The following is a 22,044-nucleotide window of genomic DNA, read 5'->3' on the forward strand; positions in this document are numbered from 1 at the left end:
GGGGCTGCAGCATATCTTTGCCACCCCTGGCTGGCGATCCAAACTGACACAACTGGCTGATCACTCAGCTGGGGCAAGGTCGTGTAATCACCCCTTGTATTCCTATGTCTAACCTTAAATCTGGACACATATGCACCTATAAGTCACTCCTAAGGCAGGCCTTAACAATCCTGAAGGCAGAGTGCTTGGTTTTATGTGAGATGGTGCTCTAGCATGAGATGAGCCTGTCTGCAGCTTTCGGAACCATGTCCTTATAGCTGTTCCAGGATATTGCCATACCATATACTCTTAAGTGCATTATAATCCTCACGGTTATTGCTAACTTTGGTTTGGCTTTCTCAAAACATGTCGTGTAAGGTGTCATACTCCTTTGCCAGTTCTGGCGACGGGGGTAGCATTCCACCCTTCTAGAGGGAGAAGACATGTTACTTCCATTAATCCCAGTTAAAGTTAACCAGAGCCTCAGCATCACAAAATGGATGCAGCTGCCACAGTCACAAGTCTGACCTCCTGCTGCTGGGAGCCCTTCCAGTGAGGAAGGCTTGGACAATAGGTTTCCTGTCAGAGGGAGGTGCTAGCACTACCCCAGACAGGAGATAGTGGATTTGGCAGGGAGGGCTGAATGAAATAAGACACTGCCTGGGGTACACAAGGTATCCAATGCATAGTCCAGTTCAAACCGGTGCTGGGGCACTCCAGCCCCAGCTCTGGCGTGAAAACTGGACAAAGGAAAGGGGTGTAACCACCCACTTCCTGGGTCCCACCCATAGGAGGGACCTAGCAGGTAATCCAACCCCTTGATTTGGAATAAAGGTAGGAGCTGTGTCCTTAGACTTTAGATAATCCTGACTGAAACTCTGATACAAAACTCTGGACCCTTCGACATAATACTCGACGTACAAGACTGAAGAATCTCCCTTGTGGTCAAGGAGTGACCACCCTGTGCAAGCAGGCACCATCAAGCGCTCAACGGTTTGCTTTGTTGTTGCTCCCGCCGGAGCTCGAACAACAGAGCCTGACAAGAACCGGACTTCCAGACACCCAACAACCCGATCCACAGCCACAGCAAAGCTGAGACCCGTGGAGGCGACGAGAGATGTGGGACCGGCCATCTTGGAAAGCCAGCGAATCGCTTTCCGTGCAACTTCGGAGGCACCCTCGAAGTTGTGCATTGGGGATTGAGAGGCCCCAGCCCCGAGCATCCTTTGCACTGAAGATCACCTCTCCACACTCACCGAGTGCTGCGTGGGGCCCTTTTGCATTTTCCTGCTCGATGCGTCTGTCCGGTCACTTGCCCGTTGGCTAGTGGCCTCTGTGACGACGAACCTTTGATTTTCCAACGCTGGTCTGGTTGCTCCAGACTGGCCCTTGCTCCCCTGAAAAGGACCCAGAAGCAATCTTCGATTCCTGCGTGTGTTGCATTTGCCAAGGCCTGTTGATTCAGAAATCGAGAACCGACACCGCCATCTGCGAGAACCTTTGTGGGACAGTCCGTGCCCAGCTCCTGGTTGTCGTCAACACCTCCTGGTCCACGTGGCAGCGGAGACAAGCTTCACGACATCACCTGATCGCAACCCGACATCGCCTGGTTCCTTCCTGGTCACTGGCTAGTGACCCAGACTCTGTCCCCTCTGCTTTCAGGTACTCTACATCTTCGATCCACCCTTGGATCCAACTGGACTCTTCTCTCCTGGTCGCCTGCAGCATCTTTTCTCCAAGGCTCCATAGAACTCCACGACGAAACCAGACACACATTGACACCTATGCACCCGCTTCCTGTGGGTGAGGTAACGCGAGTACTGCGGTGCTCCTGTAAAGGTTAACTCTCCTAGTATCCTAGTTTCAAGTGGTTTAGTTCTAGTCCAGTCGGAAGACTCCTAATTCTTTAACTTTCTAACTTTACGCACCCATTGACTTCTCTAGGTGCACGTGTGTGCATTTAGACACTGCACCCGCATCCTGTGGGCCTCCTGCTCCCTAACTACTGTTAGTCCAGTGTAGCCCCAGCGATTCCCAAGGCCTTACCATTGTTCGTGACGTGGTACTTATACCACTATTTTAGTATATGGTTTAACGGGCCACCAGGGCCTATCCATATTGTGCAACTTATTGTATGTTATATTAAGTTCCTTGTTATATGCTTGTGCTTCTGTGCTCATAAAGAGTACAGGGGGTTGTTTAGAAATAAATACATATATATTTTGATTATATAACCTGTGTAGTGTCCTTTCATTTGGTATTAAAAGGTTTGCATATGGTAAAACAGCTGGCTTCACATGCCCTCTTGAGTTTAGCCTAAGACTGCTTTTGTCCATGCTACCACTAGGATAGCTGGTCTATAAGGTTGACTTTACAACCATCACCATAAGGGTTGTTTGGACTGGTGCAAGGTGCTCACTAGAATAGTGATCATCATATACCAGGCCAACTTCACACAGTGTGTGCATCCACATCACTGAGTTGGCCAGACGCATTGCCCCTTGTATTAATTGGACTCCGAAGTATTCCTGACAGAAAAACAGGATTGAGTCCCCATGAGATACTTATGGGAAGGGCAATGAGAAAAGCATTTATACCAGGACATAAATTATTGAATATAACTTATGATCTGGTATTAGACTATTGCAAAGGATTGGCTGACCTAGTGCGTTCTGTCTCTCACCAGGTTGGAGAGGACACAGTTGCAAGGCAGCCGGAGCAGGCGCATGACTTGAATCCTGGAGACTGGGGGGTAGTTAAGAAGCACACCAGAAATTTGTGCCTAGCACCCAGGTGGGATGTTCCACGGCAGGTCATACTGGTCACTACTACAGCAGTGAAGTTTGCAGGTTTGCCCAATTGTATACATGCAAGTCACACAAAAAGGGTTCCGGCCCCTTCTATAAAGAGATCGCAACTAACAAAAACCGTTGAGACTGCTGAAAGTTGTGCAGTTGAGGAATCTAAAGTGCCAGATTCTGAAGGGACTGACAAGGAACAACCGAGCACAAGTCAGGAAGGCTGGATACCAGTGGATGACATATCTGAGGTGGTTATTCAAGCAAGAAGTAGAACAAGATTAGACAGACAAGAAACTAGTGAGAACCAGAAAGGTGTAGAACACCACGCTCAAGAGGAAGGGAACAGAGCTACTGGAGACCCTGAGCAGGACCAGTTAGGAAAAGAAGAACATACTCAGGCAAGCAGATCAACCAAAAGACCTGAGCAGGGACAAAGAGGTATAGAAGAACACATTCAGGCAGCAGTAGAACCAATTGTAGTAAGACCTGAATGGGACCAGTTAGGAGAAGAAGAACATGTTCCGGCAGAAGAACATCAATTTGAAATAAGACTCGAACAGTAACAGTTGGAGGAAGAAGTAGTTCAGGCAGAAGAAGCCACAATAACAAGACCTGAACAAATACAGATACAGAGTGACTCTGAAAAAGGGAAAAATCAGATTATGCCACAACATAACAAAAATAAAAGAGTTCTTGAGAAAGACAAAGTGAAAGTGCAGTGCAAGTTAAAAGGGTCAGAAAAGGTGATAACTGGCCAGGTGGAGTCAAAAGGCTAAAATCTCATTTGAGAAAAAGAAGAGAAAACCCAGAACAAGTGAATGAGATTACTAGACATACTCAGTCTGAGCAGGCAATTGCGAAAAACATTCGGAGAAGTCCAAGACTGCAGGTCTTGAACAATAAGTTCAAGGGTCCTGAGTGGACCTACGTGATACTAGAAGATTTTGAAAATGTTGATTTAAATGAAGAGACAGATGAAGAAGTAAATGCAAAACAGATTAATGAAGAGAAAGTGAGGCCTCCTTGAAGTACTAAAGATTTTGATTAATAAATAAAGAAAAGATAAGAGGAATCTTTTTAGGTGAAAATTGCTAAAGACAGGGATACTGAAAGACCAAAACGAAGATGTATAAAGAAATGCTGTAGGGCTTGTATATGTAGCCTTTTATTAGTGATCTTAGTATGGCTATTTCTAACAATAGCAGTTCCTTATCTTATGATAACAGACAAAAAGAATGGCAGACACTAATGAAAAGACAGCTACCATGAAAGGAGATAGAGTAGAATTAGAAGCAACAGATGAGATCGATCTACATCACACAGTAACAGATGACATCTTTAAATGTATTCCCAAAATTATTGTTTCAATATGTAGACACAATGGAGATTAGTTATTGTTATGTTTGTATGAAATTACCAGCTTCAGTAGCAGAAGGAGTCATCTATTATTTACCTTTAACACATGGTAATTCATGTAGCATACTGACAAGTCTATTCTATAGAACAGGAAAACTTCAATATTATTCAAAACTAGATGTAGTATTTTCAGAAATTCCTATTCAAAAGAATATGAATCCAGTGCTTAGTACTCCAGGTGTGTAGTTTATGGGTGAATTATTTTTAACCATAAATTCAATAGATAAAGTGAAGGCACATAAGGATAACCTAACATGCTCATTACGTGAAGAAGAGAAAGTCTTTTTGAATTTAGTTGAAGAAAGGAGACAGGATTTCCAAAAGAAAAGCTGCTGAACAGAAAACCCACATACCACCATGGGCTGAGAAAGAGGGAATTTATACAGCTGGCAAATCTCATGCTGTGATGTCCCTAGACTTTGTGAAGATAGGAAAGACCTCCCTCTATAGATTAAAGACAGACTATAATAATGTATTTATTGGTTCCAGTGAATGTGAACATAACTTCCTAAATCTGGGAGGTTGGGGACTAAAAGGGGGAACTGATTCAGTATTTCCTGGAGTTTACTACCTGTGTGGGCTAATGCTTATTATAAACTACCCGCACGATGGTACGGTAGTTGCTATATCGGGATTGTATTTCCTAAAATCTATGTAAAAAGAATCACTGGAAGCAATGAAAACTACTGAACTAACACGAAGAAAGAGCTAGTTTTTCAGAAATAATAGGTGACCTATTTAGTACATCGATACCTTCAGTGGGAGTCGTTCTAAATTAAGATTGGATCTGTCAATTGTCAACAGTAGTTGATCGTCTTTTGATCGATACTGCTGGAGGATTCTTGATGATTAATACACAAATGGTTGCAATTAGGTCTATGGTTTTGCAAAACCGACTTGTGCTTGATATAATATTAGCAAAAGAAGGCGGAGTCTGAATTTTTTTTGAAAGTGCAACATTGTTGCACTTGCATACCTGATAAAAGCAAGGAAATTAGACAATATATTAGGAATATTACAAAACTTTTGAACATTTGAAACCACTGGAGGTTGACAGTGTATGGGAAAGACTAACAAAAAGTATTTCTTCCATAGGGACTTGGTTTACTAATCTCAGAAAAAATATTATAGTTCATATAGTCTTTCCATTAGTTGGTAAAATAATGATAGTTTTAGCAATAATGACGTGGTGTAAATGTTACCGAAACAAAGGGAAAGGAAGAAAATATGAAGTTAATGGAAAGGGAAGGAAAAGAAAATATGAAGCGATTCAGTTAGAAGAAATGAAAGGAAACTATACAAAAAGATGAAAGATTTGAAAAACAAAGATGAGGACAAGACCGAAAAAGGGAAAGAAATCGAGATATGCTTAAGTTGGCATCTGATTTGAGATGGGTGATTTTGTGATGGCTCAAAAATGCAATCAGGGAGGGGATTGATGGAGCAAGGACTTGCAGAAAAGATACTTGCTTGGAAGCAATCCTCTCAATTAACTTTGAACATTGTATTGACTATGCATTGTGTAAAACTAATATGCACCACGTTAAACATAAGAGAGACAGAGAAGCTTGCTAAATAAGTAACAAGTGAAATTCTAAAATGGCTGCTAATGGAAACATTTTATTGCGCATGCGTCAACTGCATCTACGCAGTATGACTAGCTGTCGCACGGAGGGAAATTCTTGTGCATGAGCAAACGCTATTAAGATCGCAGCTTGAAACCTCACATGCTTGGCATCGGCTTTGCTAAAACTAAACTATGCTATGTTTACCAATGCTAATGCGGGGAAAGCGTTAATATTTGAAGGGGACTAGAGAAGAGATAGGTGGTATACAGTAAAACCATTTATTTGTGAAAATAAAATGTTCTTTCTGACTTTATTAATGCACATTTGGGCCTCTCGTATGAGTCCAGAGTCTGTTAGTCATATGACCTCCATGCATGCCTGGTGAGATTGAGCCGGAAAGAGGAACGATACGCTTGAACGCCATCCAAGGCCACAAATGTTACATACTCTGGGAATAAGCATCGAAGACTTCTGGATGAATAGACATACATGGAAAAATAAACAATTGTTTCTAATAGGATGTGAATATGGGGGGGAATAAAACATTTGAATAAAAATTAAGCGGTTGGATGTATGAACAATGGGTTGATAGACTAAGAAGACACTTAAGTATGGTGTGATGATCTCCCCCCCTAGACTGTTCAATCAGAGTAAGTATTTTTACGATATTGAAACATTAATGGGTGGTACATGAATATCGAAGAGTATAATTTAAGTAGTCCTATTTAGTTAGTCAGACAGAGATTTGCTAAATGCGGCAGAGTTCGGGATGCTGTCGGAGTGACGAGAGATGCTGATGAAGAACTGAATGAAGAATCATTTATCCTAAAATTAATTGATTTGGAAGATCGCGGTAGAATCTCCAGGAGGAAGAGAGTGTCAGAGAGGGGTGCTACGCAAGCGTCTGTGTTAAAGAGGTCATCTATCCTGACCTGAAGCCTTTGTAGCCTGATCTTTACCGGGGGACCCACATCAGCTCCTTGGCGAGGGGGTTGATTTTCACACCATCATAGGTAATTATTATTTCTGTGAATGTGCAGATGTTCCATTCTCTCTATCCTCTCCTTTCTGAGCATAAATTATTGCCAGATTTAGAGAATGTGTTTGATGATTGATTAATTGAATTTAATTGAATCTTCCTTCCATTGACTGATGGAGACTATGCTGTACTTTGTAAGTGGTTCACATGAAATTAATTTAGATAAAGATTTAAAATATTTCTCAAGTCTGTGGTCATTTCATAAATGTAAGAAGATTATTTTATGTCATTTCACCATCAACTAGTTCAACTAATGGTCCATTGAGCAGAGGAAAGAATTTTGATCAGTGAAAGATTAGTTTAGAATAGGAGGTGACTAATCTGGATTTGGTAGCAAATCATAAACTTTGACTCCAGCGGGTTTTACCAGGCTGTGTGTGTGTGTGTAGGTGTATTTATGAGCTCAGGTGAGAATATGGTATTGGAGTATCTGTTGCTGGTGAGCCGCTGGATCAATACAACAGCTGCAAAATTGAGTGCGCATTGATTCCCATTCGGAGTGTAAGAGCCCTTCTTGAAAACTCTGGCTAACCGAGAACTACTGTCAATTGCAGCTGGCGGGGGCTTGGACACTGAAATCTACAGTACAAGCACCCAATTCACTTAAGACCACCCAACACTCCTCCATTCATCTTCTCAGGCTACTGGCAGCTGTGCTCCCACTCACCGTGAAGATATTTTGAGCCTCCCCCCAGCAGCTTGTCTGGCTGGAGGTCCCCCTCGCCCCACCTCATGGCTGCCTAGCAGGAGTCATGGGATCAGTTTCAGAAGAATGCTGCTCATTGGCAGGGCAGTTTCTACCATTAGGCAAGACTAGGTGGCCACCTAGGGTGGCAAAAGAGCTAGGGCGGCAAAAGGGGGGTTTGTTTTTTAATTTGAAGGCAGCAGCACCTGAATGTGAGTGCAAGCGCACCTGCATGTACATGCTGCGCAGGGCACTCTAGCACAGTGGTGTGTGGAGCGGGCCTGGCAGTACCAGTGTGTGGGTCCCTAGGGCCGTCAATCTTGTAGCGCTGGAAAGCGCCACCAATGACGGCACTGGGCATCATTTTTGGCCAGTCCCCGAGCGGTGCTTTATGCACAGCCAGTGACGGACTACTCGCACGTCGCACCACCATCCCTCTCGGTGCACGGGAGACGGACTGTGCTTGTCGGCTGCTCTGGTGCCTAGGAAATAAAATAACCGTGTGAGGTAATTGGTTTATAATTCACGAATTTCATTTGTTTTTAAACAGTGCAAACAGGTGTCTAATAACGCGCCACACAAAAAAATGTGGTGCCAAGATGCTTATTTTTTCCATCATGTCAATCTGAAATACGTTTTTTGTTTTTTCACCCCAAAAAACAGGTACCAGTCTTATTATGGTCTGGAAATAGTGAAAAAAAGACAAATAGCCATAATTTATTTTATAACCTGCAATAAAATAAAGTTCACATTGTGCTCTGCCTCTTGCGCTGTAGCTTGTGGAGTGGTTTGGCACAATTTATGAGGCGAGACATATCAGCGGTGGCTAGATATGAAGCATGTGATGCTTGAGCTGCGTGAATAAAATTATATAGCAAGACTCAATATTACTCAACACATAGGCACTCCGTTTTAACTTGGAAAGATAAAAGAATGAGTAGACTGTGCAAATATTTCAATTTTTGATCGGGTAACACTGCATATCTCTGCAGTAAGCGGTTAACCTCCTCAGATGTTTTGCCATGTGCTCTTTGATTGTTGGTGTTATTTGTACTCCGGGCCACTTGAAATTAAGCCGCAGGGGGAACCAAATTATGTGGAGAGTTGGCTAAATTAATTCTTCTAGCCCGGATGACAGGGGGAGAGATTGATGGTAGTAAAAGGGAGGGGGCGGCATTTTTCAATTCTCGCATAGGGCAGCAAAACACCTAGAAACGGGCCTGCTCATTAGGTTTTCCAGCACAAATATTTTAATTCATGGGGCCATAATAATGAGATTATAATGGTCAGAAGGGTAGGCTGACTTGGCCAATCAAACAAAAACATAGCTTGGGACTGTATTGTTGTAACTTTCCGGAGACCTGCTTTCGTATGAAATATATTGAGAATAAAAGAATTCAAACGTTTAACAGCAGATCGACATGTTACCCCTTGGGTATTTTTGAAAGCTTTCTGTCACCTTTCCAAACATCTGTGGGGATTCTGTCCAGATTCTTAGTGTTCCCGGAACACATATGTTCTCTTCTCCTACGGGTTTTCAGAATATAGATTGACGCCATGGTGACCCATCGGAGGCACAGCAGGCATCCATCACTAACTATTCTCATACGTTGCATCCACTCACTATTATCCCTGGGTTCATTCTGAAGAGCAACAGCTTGGGATGTCAGTGTTACATAAATACACCTAATGTTGTCCCTGTAACACATCCTATTATTGCCAGCCCTGGGACATCTTCTAGTGACAGGTGAGCCCTACCATTCAAAAAATTAAGTTAGAATGTGGCAGGCCTAAGGGCAAAGCTCAATATACCGGATTAGCTTAATTTCATTAAGGGCCATCATATTGTTCTGTTCCAAGAAACCTTGGACACATTGATCCTACTAATAGATGGTTACCAGTGTTTCTGCATCCCTGCTGTTGCAGCTCACTGTGGGAGTGCTTCTTCTGGAGGGGTTGGCCATTTGGGTGAGTTTTGCTCTACGGGGGACATGTTAGACACATGGAGACCTCGGACAGTAGGTACCCAGCCATGGTTGTAAGGATTGGGTTGGAACTGTACATGGTGAATTTCTATAATAATGATTTAATTGGCATCCCGAATATGAAGTTTCCACCACTCTTTAGCTTAATTTCCAAAACAGTAGATTATCTGGCGCATTCAGGGTACAGAGTATCTCTGTTTGGCTGGTGATTTTAATGTGCTGCTCCCTCTAATAAACCTTGCGCTTGGTTCATGGCTAGCCCTGATCGGCGCAGTATGGAACTAGTCTAATTTCTTACCCCCTTTGATTTGGGTAATGCACTAGAAGATGTAGGGCCAATTAAATACGAAGTTTCAACCTTTCGGGGCAGAGGTAGCTCTTTTATAATAGATTAGGTATTTGTCACTCGCAGTCTAGGGGACTTACTTATCTATGGCACAGTGGTCCCATCCGGCTATAGTGACCACAATCCTATTTGGATAACACTATCTCTTTGTGCAAAGAGACATTTTTAGGACAGACATTGGAGCCCGTGACCCTCAGCCTTCCACTGATGTGGCGACTGCAAGATCCAGTTTTTGAACACTATAATTAGGGCAAACCCGGGGACGGTGGTGCAGTGCCTAACTGAAGAGACAAATGAAAGCCTAGTGGTGGAAGCCTTCACTACCCTATGCATTTGAAGTAGGAAGGCTCTTTTAAAACCTCTACCTCCTACCTAGAATTATTGTCCAAGATGGTTTAATTCTGAATGTGAAATTGGGTGCTGCGTTAGGCCCTGGCCTCTAAACCAAGGGTTCTTGGACTGGTGCACCTCTTGCGTAAGCAACATAAAAAGATCACCGCTAAGCGGTGGCAGGAGGTAATTGTGAGCCAATGGGACACACTAATGCAGGCACCACAGCTGAATGATAGTAAATCGTTTTGGCTCATTGTATCGGAGTTGAAGCATAAAAGTAGGCACTTAGTCACATTTCATGCCACGCCGCTAGTGAAACATGGGATGAGTACTTTAGTAAAATATATGCTGCGCCACCAACCTTCAATACCTTTTTTATAGGTCTTTATCTTGTTTCATGATTTTGGAAGACCTTAACAGAAGTTGAGAACGCCATCAACCAGTGTTAGCGGCAAGGCGCCGTGTCCCAATGGCATCCCTATTGATTTGTTAAAAAGTAATACTATTTTTTGGGCTCCACTTCCTACTAACGTTTTAAATAATCTTGCATATTGCACACTCCCCGATACCTAGGGCACATCTATTATTGTGCACATTTCCCATTTTTAAGAAAGGTGATCGATCACTCCTAGGTTATCGGGCACTTCAGTTAATCGATACTACGGGCAAATTCCTGGGAAGAGTAATCTATAATAGGACTAGACAAGGGGTTAGAGAGGAGTCAGTGTTATACCCCTGTCAGTATGGGGTTAGGCACGAAGTGGGAACTATTGAGCAGTGTCTCAACCTAAACCTGGTTATGGGAAAATTGAGTTGCCAAACATTCCCCCCTACTTAGCATTTATGGATCTCTCATCAGCCTTTTGAGTGAGTGAACCCCTCATAACTGTAGCTGCTGCTCATAGATCTGAGCTTGGATATAGCATTTCCTGGCAAATGTACACAAGGACATGAGGGAAAGGGTCCTGATCGGTACACTGGGGGGTGCCATCTGGAGATATAGGCATACATCGACGAGTAAGACATGGGTGATTGCTGGCTTCCCTCTTATTCATTCTCTCTATTAATGAGCTTCATCCGTTTCTAGCATGTTCTACTCGCGATGTTCTGATAATAAAGGGAAAGCCACTTCCCACACTCCTTTACTCCGATGACGCAGAGATCATGGCACGCACCCCTAGGACACTGTGTCAGTGCATGCTTTTGTAGATTTTATGGACTCACTCGATCTGCAGACTAATTTGACAAAGTCCCATATTATGTCGTGTAGCCCTAAGTGTAAATCCCTCTCAAACAAGACGATTGGTTCTCAGCATTTGAGTACTACTAGTACATCCCCATACCTTGGTCTGATTTTTTTACGTCAGAGGGTCATCGTCCGTGAATATTGTGCACCACTGCACGTCAATTTGTATGGCAAGTAGGTCTCTATGTAGAGGAACCAGCGGGGGAGGTCCCTCTTGCACTCCCTTTGCAAATATAATAATTCACAATGTCTACCCATTGTTATGCATGGTGCAGAGGTTTGGGGCACTTCTAATTGTAAGGCATCCAGCGTGAACAGAACAGACTATGCAGGAAACTTCTGTCTATCACTGTATCAGGTTCGCATCTCATTTGCCACAAAGAGCTTTGCCTTCCTTACTTAGCAGATCAGATTCGGGTTCCGCCAGTCTTGCTGCGGCTTGCAATCTGGAGGAACTCAGAGGCTGCTCTATCTAAGATATTATAATGGATTGCCTTCATTTGGATAGAGAGTTACTTATCCGTTGTTTGGCATAAGTGAAGGTGGAATATTGTAAAATTGCTATGTAATCTGCCTCCACTGGCCCAATGTATTGCACTAGTGTAGATAAAAAGAATGTGGTACAAGCACTTCATAACCAAGAAGAATTACAACGACTGAGGGAAATGGAGGGAAAGCCGAATGCGACTGTATCATTACGTCTGAGTGAATCCGATTGTTCCACCAACTATATTAGGTGTGCGTGCAGTTCTTTGTAATGCTCATTGGTATTCCGTTTTAGATCGGACACAATGAAGTATTGACTTTGCTTTTCCCAGGTCTTTGTACATAATTTAGATGTCTTGCCATGTCCTTGTGACAATGTATCAGGTCATTCGATGCTTCATTTTACTTTCTGTAATTTTATGTAAAGGTCTACGAGGCTCCAATTCCGTTTAAAAGAAAGAATTGTCTGAATATTGGTCAATGTAGGCTTGCATTTAGAATTGAGATTACCCAATTATGAAGCGGTCTTGCACAATTGGGGCCTTTTTAAAATCTGCTGTTTAAGCTCGTAGGTCTATGTTGTCTTAAAAATCTGTCCTCCTTATTGTATTATGTTCCTGTTTTTATTATCTTAATTATAGTCTTGATTTTTGTATTTTATGACTTGCACTAGTGACAGTTTACATTATATGATGCTTTTATGGATGTTACAATGCCTCTGAATAAAGATTCCCGGACTTTACTGTCCTAATAAAATGTATACATTATAAAAAGCGTACCCAGATGCACTTACTGTGTATAAACAATTGTTTGCGGTGGTATCGAGTAGCCGACAGATCTTCAAACCTAACTGAGGACGGAAATGGAAGAGGTACCCACGCCCCACTAATACATGTATTGACGAAAAAGTAGTATTATAAAAAGATCACTACAGCAAGAGCATCCTATGTTTTAGGATAATTGTAAAAAAGTCTGCTTGCAAACACACCCGTGAGACGATGTTTGGAATCTACCTTGGAGGTTAATGAAAATTACATGTGACAACAATTAAAACTATTGGGATATTGAGATACCTTTAAATGGCAATCCGGCTGGACTCCAGTATTGGAAATTTTATATGAATCCTGTTAAATCTGGATTTTTGTATGCACAATTTATTGTATTCCCTGGTCAAATGAAAGTTTGGAGCAGTTATCTGGGTAGGTCCTGGGGAAGATGGTATCAACACCTGAATTCCACCGAAACGCACGTCGACCTTGCATGGAACCCTGCACTGGGCACTGTGGTTCCAGTTGTGGCAGGAATTTTCCTGGCCGCACATTAGACTCAACCGTGTACAGATATTGTAGGTTTGTGGTTGGTGTGAAAGTGGTTGAATCTATATGATTGGTGGTATGTTTGTATTTATTAAATTCTAACCAGGGAGATTGTATAGGTTTCTTCCTATAAAAGTATATTTTTTGTTATACTGTTTTGTGCATTTATGGAAACTTTTCTGATTTAAACTCTTATCAATGTAGATGGATTTATAACTATTGAGAATTAAAGAAACGTCTATGTGTAAAATGTTTTTGAAAAGAATCATCTAAAAAGAAAAAATGTGTTTTTAAAAAAAGAGAAACAAGTTTTGATAAAATAAAAAACAACAACGAGATGATCACATGTGTCACTGTTGTATTCTGATGTATGTTCAAATGAATATGAACAATGTCTGAATGAAATCCTATATAGGCCCTGATGGAAGTATTTAGCATTGCATAAACATAATAGGCACACAGCAGAAATTATCAAGGGAAGGGCATCTCCAATGTTTGTACAAGGTCTGTGCAAACACTGGAGAAAGTGTCTATCAAAGGAATTCCCAGACACTTTGACAGCTAAGGCGATAATGTATGATCAGACATGTTTTACTTTTGAAATAGGTCAAACTGATAATATAAATCTCTTAAGTAATTTATTGATTCGGTTTGTTCTTTCATGCCCCCTTCGATGAGGTTCTTGAATTAAACCTGCAATAGAGTACATACTGGAAATCATTACCCTAGTTTAATCAACAGCAGAACAAAACATTTTATAATTTGCAGAGAAACAGTTCCAACAATAATCAATAAAACAGTACGATTGTATGAGAAAGTACAAAAAAAAACCTTCTTTGCATGATCACCGCCATTTTTGGACTGATGCTGCTGCTTTTTTCCCTCCTCTGAGCTTATACCCTTCTAACCAGGCCACTAACCAGGTGCCTGTGCTCAGATGATCCTGGAGGAAGGAGCAGACCTTGTCTATCCTTACAAGGCCATTTCTCCTGGCTAGCAGAGGTTGTGTATACTGTTTTAAATGTACTTTTTTCTCTTCAGTTGTATTATTCCGGGTTATTAACTAGTAGTAGAGCAAGTGTCATTTTCCATGTTCTTTGTTTCACACTATTTTGACAGTATAATTTCTTTGAAAACTATACAACAAGCCGTTTCTTGGAATGCTTGTGGGAGCATTTCACCTTTTCTGTGAAGGCAGGCTTCATGTAAGCCTTCGTACTGATTTATACTTACGAGAGCTCTTTTATCCAATTTAGAGAAAGGTTTCATGCTAGTATCTTTACAGATCTATATGCAGGAGATTTTAGTCACACAGGAAAATAGCTTTTCCCAAACAAGCAGAGCAAAACTTACCCTCTGGGCCCATTCACTCAAAAGCCCTGGCCTTCTTACATCAACTTATCTTCAGTTTGTTCAAAGTAAAATAAACATGTTTTTTCCCAATTTTTATTTAGCAATTTTCAAACATTTAACCAACAGGCAACATTGCAGTATATTAGAGATAGTTGTAGCATGCACATTTACAGAAATAGTATTGTAGTTGCATACAATAAAACAACTTCCAATTGTAATCTTTATGCCCCCAAATACCTCAGGAAGGGGAACGTGGAATCGCACACCACCTTGTGTAACCGCTCAGCAGTTGAGGGGGTTGCTGTCTGTCTATCTATCATGTCCCATCTGCGATTCAGAGAATGGGTTGGCAGGCCAGCAACTATTGGCATATATTGGGCATGTACCTATGGGTCTGCAGGCCATTGATAGCAAGGTACCATAAATCCCTGAATGTGTGGAGTAGGCAGTGAGATCCCTTTGCTTTTGGGAGTATCTAGGCGGGGAGGGCTTCCTCCGGTATTGCCAATCTGCATTTCCCCATCAGGAGGACTACTGCTACAAGTTGCCTATAGGAGTTGGGGACTTCTATGCAGTTAATCTCTTGGTTCAATTTAATCCAAAAGGCCCAGATCGGTGTACGCTTCCAAGCCAGGTGGAGAGACTCAATATCTGGGGCCTTACATCTTCAACACTTAATATTTGTAGAGAAGCCAAGTCTGCACATGGATTTGGGGGTGAAATATATCCTATGTAAAATCTTGAGGTGTTGGAGGCGCAATCTGCTATTTAATAAGAAATGTTTCATTTGTTTAGCAGTATGCCTAGTTATCAGGCAGAATATCAATCTCCCATTTATGTTTCGCATTGGTGGAGTATAGGGAGTACCACGGAGGCAAGGTTGTTCTAGAGCCTGTTGATGAGTTTAAGCATGCTTGGGTTTGATATCATGGTCAAGCGCCCATTCCTTAGACTCGTCAGGGAAGGAGTTGCAGATGCCGTGTATAGTACTACGGAGTTTATTACAAAGTGGTATCTGCATTGTGCAGGGTTTGCTCAGACAGGAACTCCATGAAGGAGAGGAACTTGAATTTCACAAACAAGTCCTCCATCCTATGCAACCCCTTGGCCTCCAGCTGCTGAATCACCCCCTTCGTCGTCATGGGGACTTTTGGGTTGTTAAGTGGAATGTGTGTAGAGTACATGTCCATGTAACAAGCAGCTAAGCAGACCATATCCAGAAAGTGTGAAACGGTGTGAATTTTGGAACGAGGTCACGTAGGTGCAGCATATTTGCAGTCAGTAGCAGGGTTGGGGCTGCCAGCCCCTCTTTTAAGTTGCATAGTGGAGAATGTCACGTGTCGTGCATCCTGGAATGGGCAAACTGGGCCTAAGCAGAAAGGTAACATCGTTCTTGATTGGCGGCAGAGAACTCTCCCTCTTCATATAGTTGCGTCAACATGGCCCAGGCAATTCTAGGTTTCATTCTGGGCCATGCAAGTTTAGTCACGAGGAGCACTAACTTTATAAAAAAGGCCCTTGTGAGTGGGATTGGGAGATTCTGGAAAATTATAATAAACTTGGGGAGTACCACCATTTTCATTATCGTCACCTTTACAGCTAGAGTAGGAGGAATTTGATCCAGCTCTCGACCGGCTGTTCCAACCTGGAGAAGCATCTCCCATCGTTCTCTAAACTGCATTTCAGTCTCCGTGTGGAACAAGACAGATATCGTGGGTATGGGCCCCATCTACCATTGGAGAGAAAAGTCTTCCTCCGGTCGTTCTGCAGGGTCCGTCAGTGGCTGGAGAATCGATTTATCCCAATGAATTTGCAAATTGGATCTAATCCCAAGGGCAACTATTCCCTGAGTCACAGAAATTCGTTTTTGTCAGGGCCTCTCAGTAGAAGACGAATATTGTCTGCATATATGGATATGACCCGCCTGCATGTGTGAAACTGTACACCTTTCAGCAAAGTATATCATATTATGCATACGAGGGGTTCAATCTCCAATGCAAACCGTATCGGCGACAGGGGGCAGCTCCCCTTGGATTTGGGGGGGGGAGGAGTAAACAGTGGACTCTGATTCAGGACAGAGGATTAGGCTATAGAAGTGTTCCCAATTGCAGCACTTGCCTGCTCATCCCCCATCCTTTTCAGCACAGCCAGGAGGTATCACCACTCCACTGAGTTGAAGCCCTTGGCGGTACCCAGAAAGACAGCCACCACTGCCAACTCTGGGTCGATTTGGTGGGTAAGCGCAAGGAGTATTTGTAAATTGCCAGATGTGAATCAGTTTGGCACAAACTAGGATTGATCCAGGCAGACTATGTAGGGGGGATTAGGTAGCAGACGTTTAGCTATCAGCGTAGCGAAGATCTTCATATCTGTATTTATTAGTGATAGCAGGCAGTAGGACCCACATAGATGCAGAGGTTTCCCCGATTTGAGTAGCGTTATAACTAGGGCCTCTCGTGGGGTGGGGAGAAGATTGCGAAGTTCTAGTGCCTCATTGTATAGGTTCAGTGGTATGGGGGCTAACTCTTTGGCACTTTCTTTGTAGAACTCCACCTGGAGTTCATTCCCTCTGGCACTGAGCCGCTGCACAATTCCGCAATGCATGCTTGTATCTTCTGTACTAAGATGAGGGGGTCATAGAGATGCCTGCTAATGCAGTTCTAGCCAGGCCAGTGTAGCTCTATTGAGATTTGCCTGTATTCGAGGTACGGGGTCATGTTTAGCTGTGTATAGGTTTGTGTAGTATGTTTCAAATTAGAGTAGAATTTTCTCTTACCTATAGCAGGGGGTCCTATCTGATGCCTCAATCTCAGTTATCCCTGATGCTGCTCAGGGGGACAAAGCGGTCCATCCAAGGACCTGCTTAGGTGCGCTCCATATCATCTACCTGCTGCATATTGGCACAGGAAATTACCTTGCGTTCGACGGCGTAATGAAATTCCATCCACTTGATACCCAGTGCGCCAGCTCTTGTCCATCCGGTCCATCTTTTAGCTTACTTTCCAAAGTTAGCATCTTTTTATTTTTAATTTTTTACATGTTAGGTCACCATGAATAGATTTCAGGATGCCATGCTCTTCAGAAATACACTTGCCTCAGATAATGACTCCTAGAATGTGTTGGTTGCTTTGAGAGATGAAAATCTTTGTCCCACAGTATTGTGGGATGAGCATCTAGCATTAAGTCAAAAGTCCAGGTCACATATGTTGGGGCCACAAACGTTAATCAAAGTGACTCGGGTTTCTGCGATCTGCATTTGCAGTATTATGCATCTGCTCTTGTCATCAATGAGCCACCCCAGAGGTTTCAGTGGAATTCCTTGGTGAATTAGGTTGACAATGTCCTTCAGATATATAGCACATGAGGAGAAAAGTTTGTATGAGCTCCATTTTGCAATAAATGCAGAGGGTGTCTACCCCACCAAGTGAGTCTCTTGAATGACAGCCACATCTACCTTGTGATGAGTGAGGTAGGATAGAATTTACCGGGCTTTACGAGGATCATTGATTGACCCTATGCATATTTCATGTCGAGTCTCAGGGTATTAGGTGTGGGCATTGGTTATGTGTGGTTTAAAGTGTAGCTGTGCCCCGCCCATCCAGTGCCCATTACAGGGTGCAGTCATAACAGGTATGCAAATGATAAGTTCATGTACTACAGTCTACAAAACATCCTCCTCCTCTCACATGGAGCTTGAATTTTGATGAGTTATGATGTTCATACTGCGATTGCAGGTTCCTCATACTGACTCCATGCCTTCGGGAGGCCAGAGGAGCTAGTCATATGGGCAATGATATATAATGTAGTGCCGGGTTTCTGCGCAGTTCCAGGTGAAGCGCAACATGCTATAGTGGCAACTGCTTCATGAAGTTGGGCACCTTATCCAGGTAAATTAATATTTAGGGCTTGCCGTTATATACAACTTGCAGCCTGGTGCGGTATAGCATTATATATTGTAGGTCATGCTTGCAAAGTTTCTTCTTGACTGGAAGGAACTTGCATCTGGCATCTTGAGTGGCCTGGGCGACGTCTGGGTACATAGTCAATGTGTTGCCCACAAGTTGTAATGTGGCCCTTTCGTGAGCCTTTCTGAGGATAGTGTCCATCCTGATAGTTGAGGAGTTTGACGATTATAGGTGTGGTGGAGTTCCCAGTGCCTGCCTCAAAGCATGCAAGCGATGCACTCTTTCTGCCACATACACATGCAACAGATGTCCCCATCCAAATAGGTCAGCAACCATTTTTTCCACATATTCTTCAATTTATTGGCATTTGGGTGGATTCCAGCATGCCAACTATCCACAGGTTCCTCCACTTCCTCGTTCTTGGCGTTGCTACGTCAAGCTCTTCTTGTGTTGTAGTTTCACCTGTTGAGCAGTGTCATCCTCTATATCTGATATCCACCTTTCAGCCATGTCAACGTGGTGTACTGACAGTCAAGGCGCTCCTTTATGTCATCCATGCGCTGGTTCAGACAGTCCATTTTGTTGTTTGGTGTAGTCAAACTACCTTGTGTTTTCAGCTGTAATAAATAACATCCATTTCCCCTTGGATGTGTGAGCTATCACTGTTGCTAGTTCTCATGTGCTGCAGTCACCTGTGCCCTGTCTCTGGGTGTCTATTTTCACTTCAAATGTAAGGTTCGACTGTTGCCCACTCGACTTGCCCATATTCAGGATTTTTCCAGCAGCAAGGCAATGATAGGAAGGTGCCAACATCAGGTGCAGCCGTGTCTAAATAAAACTACTCCCTGTGCAGGGTCATCAGGTTTGGCACCCCAGGCAGGCTTGTCTCCATCTGCCCTGGGGCCTTAGCACAAGGGAATCAGTCTCGCTGCAGGCCCCCAACAAAGCCAGGTCTGGTTCGCTTACAGGCTCTTGGGCTGCCCAGATAATTCCCAGCCGTTGCTCTTTCGGGCTGTGGAAGGCACCACTGTCTGCAGTGGAAGGCCGAGCCAGAACAGGCCTCATCTCAGGTTGAATCAGCAGAGAGGTGGGTGAAGAGAGAAGTGACCTCTTTACCAGCTGTTGCAGATTATTGGTGTATCTGGTCTCAGTTTGTAGCTAATTGCATCTACATGCCAATGCTGCTCCCAGAGTTTGATGGCTGCCGCGAGGATGTGGCCCAATCGAGGTCCTACTTTGCCGCTTACTTCCTCCAGATGCGCTGTTCACTCTCCCACTCTGGCACCTGGGCACCTAGCTGGACACTTGCCTGTGGCCTCCAGTTCCTGCTTATTCCAGACTGATTCACTTACACTGCAGCTGCCCGTGTTTTCCCGCTGGGGTTTTCCTGACCGGGTTTTCCCACTCACCATTCTTCCTGCTAACAGAAGACCCACCCACACAGGACCTACTTAATGCAGGCTAGTGACATGCGCAGCGGGCATGCTACTGGCGAGCCGAAAGCACAGCAACGACAAGCCAGTCTGTGCCTGTCCATGTCTAGACCATTCCAAGCACCATGACCACTGTCCCTCAGCCCCCGAAGATACACCACCACTGAGCTCCACACCCCCAACCACGGACGACGCAACAAACTGCCACCGCACTGACCCACTCACCGGTTGGACCTTTAACCTGCACCCACTGTCACTGCACACAAACCAGCCGACCGACCAGCCCCACCCACCCTGACCACGCCACAGACACCACCTGAAAAATACATCAACTCCAATAACGCCCTTCTCAACACATGCTCGCTATGCAAGCATTCTACTGAAATATGGGACCTCATTGCCCTCCTCAAACCTGATATAATCTTCCCCTCTGAGACCTGGCTCAATCCCACATCTGCCCCAGGCATTGCCACAGTGATCCCCGACAGATATAAAATCACTCTCCAGGACCGTACCAACAAGCCGGGAGGAGGAACAGCCATCATCCACAAAAAGACCATACTGTGTACCACCACCACCACCACCACTGACAACACCACCCCGACATGGAACATCTCAATTTCAAGCTCCACACAGACAAGATAACCAGAGCCACCCTCGCATATCAACCCCCAGGACTGTTCTCCAGGTTCTGCAACAAAATAGCAGACTTCATTGCGTCCCTAGTTTAGACCCCAAGGACTACACCTTCCTCGGTGACCTAAATTTCCTCATTGACGACCGTAATGACAAAGACACTGTACACTTTCTCAATAATATGAGCAGATTCGGACTGACCCAGATCATCAACGACCCTACACAGACCACAACACACAAGGGACTCAATTTTCACCTGCAGCAACCGTATCAAATACAGCCATGTCACAAAACTCACATGGACCGATCACTCCAGTGTCCACTTCAGCATCTCCAGCCCCCTCCCCACCACCCCCAAGTTGACCAAGTTGACAAGGTATCCCGCCACACACTGATCGAAAGATTATTACATCGGCATCCAAGAAGTGCACAGATGGATCACCTCCTTTCCCACCGGAGGACCCTAGAGGATCCATGTCCCACCTCCGAGCCAAGGAGAATGCCTGTGGTGTACCCCCGGGCTAATCCCTCAGCTAAATGTTCTTCAATGCGGATATGACCAAGCTGGAAAACCTGGTCAGATCTCATGGTCTCAACATAATTTCCTTTGCAGACAACACCAAACTCATCTTCTCACTCACCGATGACCCCACCACCACCAGAACCAACTTCCACAGATGCATGACAAACGTCGCAAACTGGGTGAAAAACAACTGCCTGCAGCTGAACTCAGACAAGACTGAATTACTGATATTTGGCAACAGCAGCAACACATGGAATGACTCCTGGTGACCATAAGACCTAGGTCCCCACTGCCACGCCGAAAACCTCGGAATCATCATTGACAATAAGCTTGCCATGAAATCGCACATAAACACAGTCTCCTCCGAATGCTTCCTCACTCGTTACATAAGACCTTCAAGTGGCAACCCCTACACATAAAACGCACCATGACAAGCTCTCATTACCAGCAAACTAGACTACGGCAATGCCCTTTACATAGGAATCACCACACACCTTCTACAGAGATTTCAGACCATACAAAACGTTACAGCCAGACTCCACTTAGACCTTACACGACAAACCCACATCATACCCCACCTCAGGAAACTCAACTGGCTTCCAGTACAGAAGAGATGCCAATACAAGCTGCTGACCCGCGCACACAAGGCTCTACACAACCAAGGACCGGCCTACATTAACAACCGCCTGAACTTCCACCAACCATCGAGAAGACTACGCTCCACCTCCCTTTTACTTGCCCATACACCCCGCAGCTACCGAAGGAGAAGTGGAGGAAGCTCCTTCTCCCACATCGCAGCAAAGACCTGGAACAGCCTCCCCACAGACGTCTGGACAATCACTCACTTCCATAATTCCGAATGGCCCTCAAGATCTGGCTGCATGAATAATCATCCGGGGTCTGCAAGCGCCTGGATACCCTATCGGGTAATTGGCCACGCTTTATAAATCCTGTGGTGGAGCGCTTTTCTGGTCCGGCAAATACATCTTGTTTT

At 44.0% G+C, this 22,044-nt stretch overlaps 1 protein-coding gene across 1 annotated transcript in view; it reads right to left on the reverse strand.

Moving 5' to 3' along the window:
* The window catches only part of OVCH1 (ovochymase 1), a 1,371,455-nt gene that overhangs the window by 482,516 nt on the left and 866,895 nt on the right, over positions 1-22,044 (reverse strand). The window lies entirely within an intron of this gene.

Source organism: Lissotriton helveticus, chromosome 1_1 (genome assembly GCF_964261635.1).
Source record: "Lissotriton helveticus chromosome 1_1, aLisHel1.1, whole genome shotgun sequence".
Classification (NCBI taxonomy): Eukaryota; Metazoa; Chordata; class Amphibia; order Caudata; family Salamandridae; genus Lissotriton; species Lissotriton helveticus.